The following is a 7,500-nucleotide window of genomic DNA, read 5'->3' as shown; positions in this document are numbered from 1 at the left end:
TTAAGTCCAAGTAGAATGTTTGGAAGGAAAAAAGAAGAGAACTCTTTGAGTTTGAAGAGTTGATATCTGCAAAGAAGTGATAATTCTTGTTCTTATATAAGCTCCTGGAGTAGAGGATGTGAGATGGGGTGGAGAAGCCGGAGCCCTTATGAAAATGAAGCGGGCAGGGGAAGAGAGCGGAATAACATTTGAGGAAGCTTCAAGGTAATCCCCAGAGTTGGTAATCTCAACCTCAACAACTTGAATTAGTGAGTGTTCTAAAGGCGTGAGCGAGACAATTGAAATCCCATTTCTTGGATTATCGTACAAGTATTGTCCAACATAAGGATAATTATGGACCACCGGAATTCCCCACGGTTCGCGACAGGAAGAAAAAGCGGGGTTTTACTCTCTGCCAGGCCCCGCCTTGTCCATCTTCATTGCTGTGTCTGGGATTGTGGAACCTGCTGAGACATTTCTAGTTGGAAATGAAGACGGTGAAGGTGAAAGGGGCAATGATGCTGTAGTAGATATAGATGGTGACGGTGAAGACAAAGGTGATGATGGTGAAGGTCGGTTATTGTCGCATGTTGATCTCAGGATGTTCAGAAAGTCGCTGTCCAAGGTTAAGTCCGGCATACCAGTCCCCCTAAGTTGTTAAGCCTAAGCCGGCTGTGTAAGAATTTACAGTGAATTGTCGTCCCCACTCCCACCCAAGAACAAGAACGGTTCGACGACCACCTATCCATAAGCGCTCGCCATTCATATAGAGAGAGGAAAGAGTTTTTGGCTATCCAACAGCCGAGTAGGGCCGGAAAGACTACTTTTAGTTAATCTATCTCTGTCAGTCTTTGCAGACTTCCTTACTTCTTATCCTCTACTAATAACTAATATAAGACAGGAAGAACAGCTATCTCGGCACGCATGCTTTGCTCGGCACGGCTCTGGTCAAAGATTCATGTTCGCGAAACAAGACCCATCGGCCGGCCTGGCCTTCCCTAACTGAGCTGAGTCTCGAGGGCGATCATCTACTTCCATTCTACAGTAGTAAAGCTAGCTATACGAAAAAAAAAGATAGGAAACTCCACCAGCCAGCTAGGAGAGTAGTTGCCCCTTGTCCCGAAGTAGCTAAATTGCCCGTTTAACCAAAACCTAGTAAATTCAAAACAAGCGCTCCCTAGGATCACCACAGTAGTTTAAATCGAGAGTCTGGTATATAACTATTGGTGGGAAAGTACACGAATTTTAGCTAATCAACCCGACCGAAAGACACGAAAGATAAGGGTCATGGGCGAGATCAAGTACTAGCTTGACTGACGTACTCTTAACTCAACAACCAGACGACACAGTCTCATTGTTGGACCTTAGTTAGACCAAAAGCGCTCGGGCCTAGTAGATCAAGGAGATAGAGAAATTCCCCGCCGGTGGTTGTTGGATATGAAAGGTAGGGCACTCTATTTCTAATGCAAGAAATTAATCAATCACCTTTTTTAGTAGATAGATTATTCCGTAGTCCATTTTATTGCCTTAATGGCATCAGTCTTATCCTTTTTGAGGAAGAAGGGGCAAATCGCTCAAGGTTAAAATAGAACCTACCCCGGAAAACGACTTTCGAAAACGATTACTGCAGATCGACATCGGAGGTGGCCCAAACCTAGGCTGTGACGCTTCCTGTTGAGTACACAATTAAGACTTGAAGTTCGTTTACACAGTACGAGAAAGACAATTCTAAATAATGGGACTCAGTCTTAAGCAACCCTTTTTATTCTATTATTAAATATAGCATCAACATAACAATAACATTTTAAAGCGATATAGACATTTATCCCATCCATCAACCGAGAAAAAGACCTGCGTTACACTAACTAGGAGCGCGCTTCTTTATTCAAAACAAAAATACATTATGAAACCCACATAGAATAGAAAAGGGGGCAGGTTTTCTAATTGTTTGTGTTCGTACATTTTTTCATTATTGCTGAAATACACAGAACATATGGTTGTTCACGCCTCCACTATACTAGTTATGGAGGGGATTCGAACCCATATTTCCGTGCGACTTTCCTCTTAGTCGATATCATGATGGGAAGACTGAACTATTCCCGGGGCGAGGAAGATATAAAGAGGGTTTCGGCGAAGAATGCTTTTTTATACAGAAATTCTAACTATGACTTTTATCGTGCCCCTAATATAGAGTTTGCTTTCGTAAGGAACGGTCTCAAATACATGATTTCTGACGACATATAGATCATATTGGTTGTAAGACCTAGGGAACTTTCCCAATTAGGCGCTAAACATTCGTTGAAAGGCCAGTATTTTGGGCTTGTAGTTGAAGTTTTTTATTGGTCGGGAATCCCAGGAAGAAATGTTTACAGTGGAGAATGAAGGGAGTGCAGCAGCGGGCTATCCTAGCCTTTTATCTTGCTCACGCATGGGCTATTTCTTTTCTTTCCCAACTCTCTCAAATAACATATCTACCGGGGGTATTACTTACAGGCATATGCCTAATGTATGGTATCTGTAAGCCCCCTTTTGTGGCGATATGGGCTCAATTGTTGGCCTTTCTTTAGTTCGAACTATAAGGAAAGGTTACGTAGTATCTCGACTGTCAAGGAAAGGAGAAAACCAACAGCAGCTAACTCAGAAAGTAGGAGAAAACAGCCATTAGTTCCATCAATAGGAGAAGAAGCAGTTACTCAATCACCTGTTTCTTTCGAAAGGTAAGGTTCAGAAAGTCGGCAAGTAAACTCCCCCTAATGCCCGATCAATAATTGCAATGCACTAGATTAGAAAGTGTCATCTGCTCTCTTCGATTAAGGTGTCCACGATACGAATACCTCTTTCCTCTAAATATCTATTTCCCTTTTCCCAGTCTTTTGTGCTGTAACAGCAGTCGCGTCTGGAATATCGAATCTAGCTCTTAGCTGGTCTAGTCCAACCCCTCTTCTGTCTGATGACAATCGGGAATACCTTGCTAGCGAAGTAAGCAAGAAGGAGATGCCATTATTTTTATTATTTTATTAAAAGGCATATCTATTTTCTCGCCTGTTTCCGACGGCAGTTTAGGAAACTGGAATTCCTTTAGTAAGATAGCTCATGAATGAAGCTTTCAAACCACTTCCTAATTTCAGGAGTTTAGGAGTACATATGAGTTCATGAGTCAATGTGCCCGCTGTGGTGTATGAGCAAGTGATCTGATCCTATGCGCCTTTCTCCTTTTAGTGAAAAACCAACCGTCCCTTAGCTCGTGTTATCAGAAGAACAGCGCCAAGTAACTTCATCCAGTGAAAAAAGAAGGATAGGATTCGAGGGCTTTAATGATATAAATCTGAGTTCGTTTGTGGTGAAGTCTTGGAAGTAAACTAGCTCGACCAGTTGCAACTAAAGATTTTCATAGCTAAACCGATAGCCTGGTGGAATGAATATTTACGGATAGTCTATATACACAAACCTCAAGTAGGATTTTTCATAAAAGAGAAACAGAAGGAAGAAACCCAAAAGACATCACAAGGAACTCATAATGCCCATATCGAGTGCGAAATGCTGTCTTCGGAATATCCTCATCTCTTACTCGTAACTGGTGGTAACCCGATCTCAAATCTATCTTCAAAAAGTACTTCGCCCCTTGCAACTGATCGAACAAGTCATCAATGCGTGGCAAAGGATATCTGTTTCTGACAGTCACCTTATTCAACTCCCTGTAGTCAACACATAATCTCATAGATCCGTCCTTTTTCTTCACAAACAACACCGGAGCACCCCATGGAGACACACTCGGCCTAATAAATCCCTTATCCAACAAGTCTTGCAGCTGCTCTTTCAATTCTTGCAACTCCAATGGTACCATCCTGTACGGCGCCTTAGAAATAGGTTCGGAACCTAGAACAAGTTCAATAGTAAACTCTACTTCTCGTTGTGGTGGCAAACCTGGTAGCTCTTCAGGAAAGACATCTGCAAACTCATTCACAACTGGATAATCCTCAATGCTAGGTTCATCCTTAGATGTATCCTTAGATGTATCCTTAGATGTATCCTTCATAAAAGCAAGATAGCCATCACAGCCCTTAGACAAAAGTTTATTCGCCTTTAAAGCTGAAATAATTTTAACCACTCCTTTTGGTTGAGACCCCTGAAACAAAAATTATGGTTGATTCACATCTCCAAAGATCACACGTTTTCCCAAACAGTCAATTGTTGCACAATGCTCACTCAGCCAATCCATACCCAGAATAATGTCAAAGTCATGCATCATCATCGGAAGCAAGTTGACCTTACAATTCCTATCTCCCACAACTATCGGACACCCTCGGTACTCATCAGAAATAATAACAGAATTACCCATTGGGGTAGCAATTAACATATGAGGATCAAGTAATGAAGGCAAAACTCCAAGATAACAAACAAATGATAAGGATACAACAGAATGAGTCGAACCAGTATCAAATAACACATAAGCTTCACGTTTACCCATAAGAAGTGTTCCAGAAAACGGTACCTGAATTAGCAATTAGCTGCCGCCTGATTAGCGGTCAATGCAAACACTCTGCCTGAAGGATTCTGTTGATGCTGCTGACCTCCACTGCCACTTCCTCCACCACCAGTGTTACGCGACACTGTACAATCCTTTGCCCTATGTGCCATACTACCACACAAGAAAGATGCTCCAGTCTATCTATAACAAGGCTTCCCCGGATGATGTCCACCACATGTAGCACAAGGAGCAACTTGAATCATATTAGGATTGCCAAGAAAGCCAAGTTTGAAAGGTTCAGAGATTGTAGAGCCTTCTTCGTCCCTTAGCGTAGGACACTAAGTAAGTAAACTACCAATGGAAGCTCTCTTTAGCCGATATCCGTAGTTTAGGCTTGAATGTAGCGTAACACCCATGGGATCCCATAATCGCGATAGATCGCATAATTTTAGCCATAGAATGGATTAATGGATTTGGGCTAGTTTATTAAGCTATAATAAGTCTACATAAACCTAATGCAATATTGATTACACTCCTTCTCCTGTCGAAACTAGGGATCAACCTGTGGACATGTTGCGCTTTCACGGGTCACAAGCAAGCCGGTAAGCGGATAGATTGGATGTGGATGGATACCTGGTCTGTCCCCCAGAACTGCTCTTGCTTCCTTCTGTTGTGCGCCTAGGCAGGCCAGCGGCATGAATCACTCATGTTGCCTTGGTAACACCTTAACACCTATGGAGTCCCATTCTTGCGATAGAATGCTCTATTTTAGCCGATTTGGTAAAAGACTTTTTAGATTCATCAATTGCACTCCTGTGAGATGAGAACTTGTCAAATTCTATGTGTAGTTCTATGTGGCAATCTGGTTGAACTTTCGTACTCTATGCCTACTACTTGTAACTTGTAACTTGTAAGGGAACATAGCAGACCTGGACTCGTCTGTACGGATCCTCTTCTTCTAGGAGGAGTGGTGATTGAACCATTTCTTCGCGCTACCCACTCTTCTCTTTCATAAAGGTATATGAATCTGACTTCATAGGTAGAGGGGGCCTATTTGGATCGTCAAGTCTAGTTAAGGCTTACTCTTTAGGCATTTACAAAGAAAGGTGTTCTAAGGCACCAGGGAAGTATTCAATGTCTGCCCCCTCGGCCCTGACGTATCTAAGACATAGTTCGTGGCATACGATCGAAGAAAGCTGGGCGGAAAGCTCGGACACCAACCTCAAAAGGCGGTGTTGACCCTGTTACAGTACAGGGGAGATCCGTTTAGCCAAAACGAGAAGATCTTCTATAGTCTAGTTAGGGGGTGGATTTTTTTCATTCCTCAATGGGTGCTGCTTTTGACTGCTATCTCGTATCGATCTAGTATTGTGGCTTACGCTAGATTGACTCCTTGAATACGAATAAACGTGAGAGCCAACCCCCGTTTTGTCTATATAAAACCTAGCCTTAAATTCGATCTTGAGTTGGTTCGAAGTTGAGGACTCAGAGCAGATCAACTCCAGGTTTGGTTCCGCAGCTTCTATAAAGTAAGATCTTCACGATCCGGTTGACTCCATTCATAAGAGATAGGAACGCACAAGCACAGGCGAGAGGTCTTTCAGAGCCTTCTGACAAGGGATTGGCTAAGATTTGATATTTGCTTTTGTCTCTCCCATTTCTGTGACCAAAATCGCTTTGACTTATTCGACTAGACGGGGAAGGTCTGTCCCTTCTCCACTGGAAGAAAGTAGATGATCACGTAGGGCGAATGAATCAAAGAAAGGGAAACTTCTCCATCCCAGAAAGCGGAGTGACTTCTTGAATCTTTGAATAGAGAGCCCCATTAACCAGACAAACTGGAGGAGACAAGCTACCTCACAGAAAGGATGACCAAGCTCAAAAATACTAGGAGGTTTTTGGTTCTGGGGTTGGAGATTAAGTAAAATCCGAGTTGGATTAGCTTGGATAGAGATTTCGAACTCTAATCAAGGCAAGGCATAATGCCAATCCGAGAATCCTTTATCAAAAGCCTTTTTTTGGGCATAACAAGCCCTGCCAGCCGTTGACTGGCATCTCAATAGACTCTAGCGAGGAACCCGGTTTGGCTTCAATTGAGCCAAGTTTTCGATTTCAATCAGGCCAGCAAGCCTAAGACGTCATAATGCCTTTTTCTTAGTGCTCATAGAACCTTCCCACAGGGATATCGCTATGTAAGTTCCTGCCCATTCACCAGTTGATCTGATTCACGAGTTGAAGTTAATCCAATGGATGAGTGGATAAGGAGAAGTTCGGGACAGATCCAGGAAAAACATGGAGAGAGCAGGGGACATACATATTTGTTTGTATCACCACAAAATGCACCTAGCTCCGCCGCTATCCTCTCCGTACCAGTCTCGCTACTTCTTTCCTCTCCTACCTAGTCGAGCCTCTTACGATCCTCTCTCTTATTATACGATACCACTGGGCTTCCTCAACACTTCTTCGAGAACAGCCAATCCCCTCGAACTGACTTATTCAGGATGTTAGGTGAGCTCGCGAAATCGTAAATATCTCAGCCCAGCTCTTCTACGCTCTTTTACGAAAGGCGATAGTCGACTGAATGAACGAGAAAGGGCACTCTCATTTGCCCAGTCGATAGAAAGAGAGCAGGGCTATCTAGTAGGCTCTTTGGTGAATGCACGGCTTGCTAAAGACCTAAAGACTAGGGGCATCGAATTGCATGTGTTAAGCATATAGTTGAAGTAGCATGATGTAAGCTTCTTAGCGCTTAGGCGACTACCTATAAGCTTCACCCTCCTTCTAAGAGGAGAAAGTAAGCAAGACTTTATATGCTATGACCTTTCTTCAGCATCAGAGACTTTTATGTTATTAGCATTTACTCCAACTCATTAATGCCATTTTTCATACCATACAAGGAATTGAGACTGAGAATGACACCTTATTCGCTCTGCTACAACGAACGAAATAGCAGACCATTGAGGGCGGCTCAAACCATCCAAATTTTCTTTTGCCCTGGCCCACTTTCTTTTTTATCGCCTTATTGAAGCAAAGTGGTGGAAACAGGTGATGAG

This window comes from Apium graveolens, chromosome 2 (assembly GCF_009905375.1).
Source record: "Apium graveolens cultivar Ventura chromosome 2, ASM990537v1, whole genome shotgun sequence".
Lineage (NCBI taxonomy): Eukaryota > Viridiplantae > Streptophyta > Magnoliopsida > Apiales > Apiaceae > Apium > Apium graveolens.
This window is presented reverse-complemented; position numbering follows the sequence as displayed.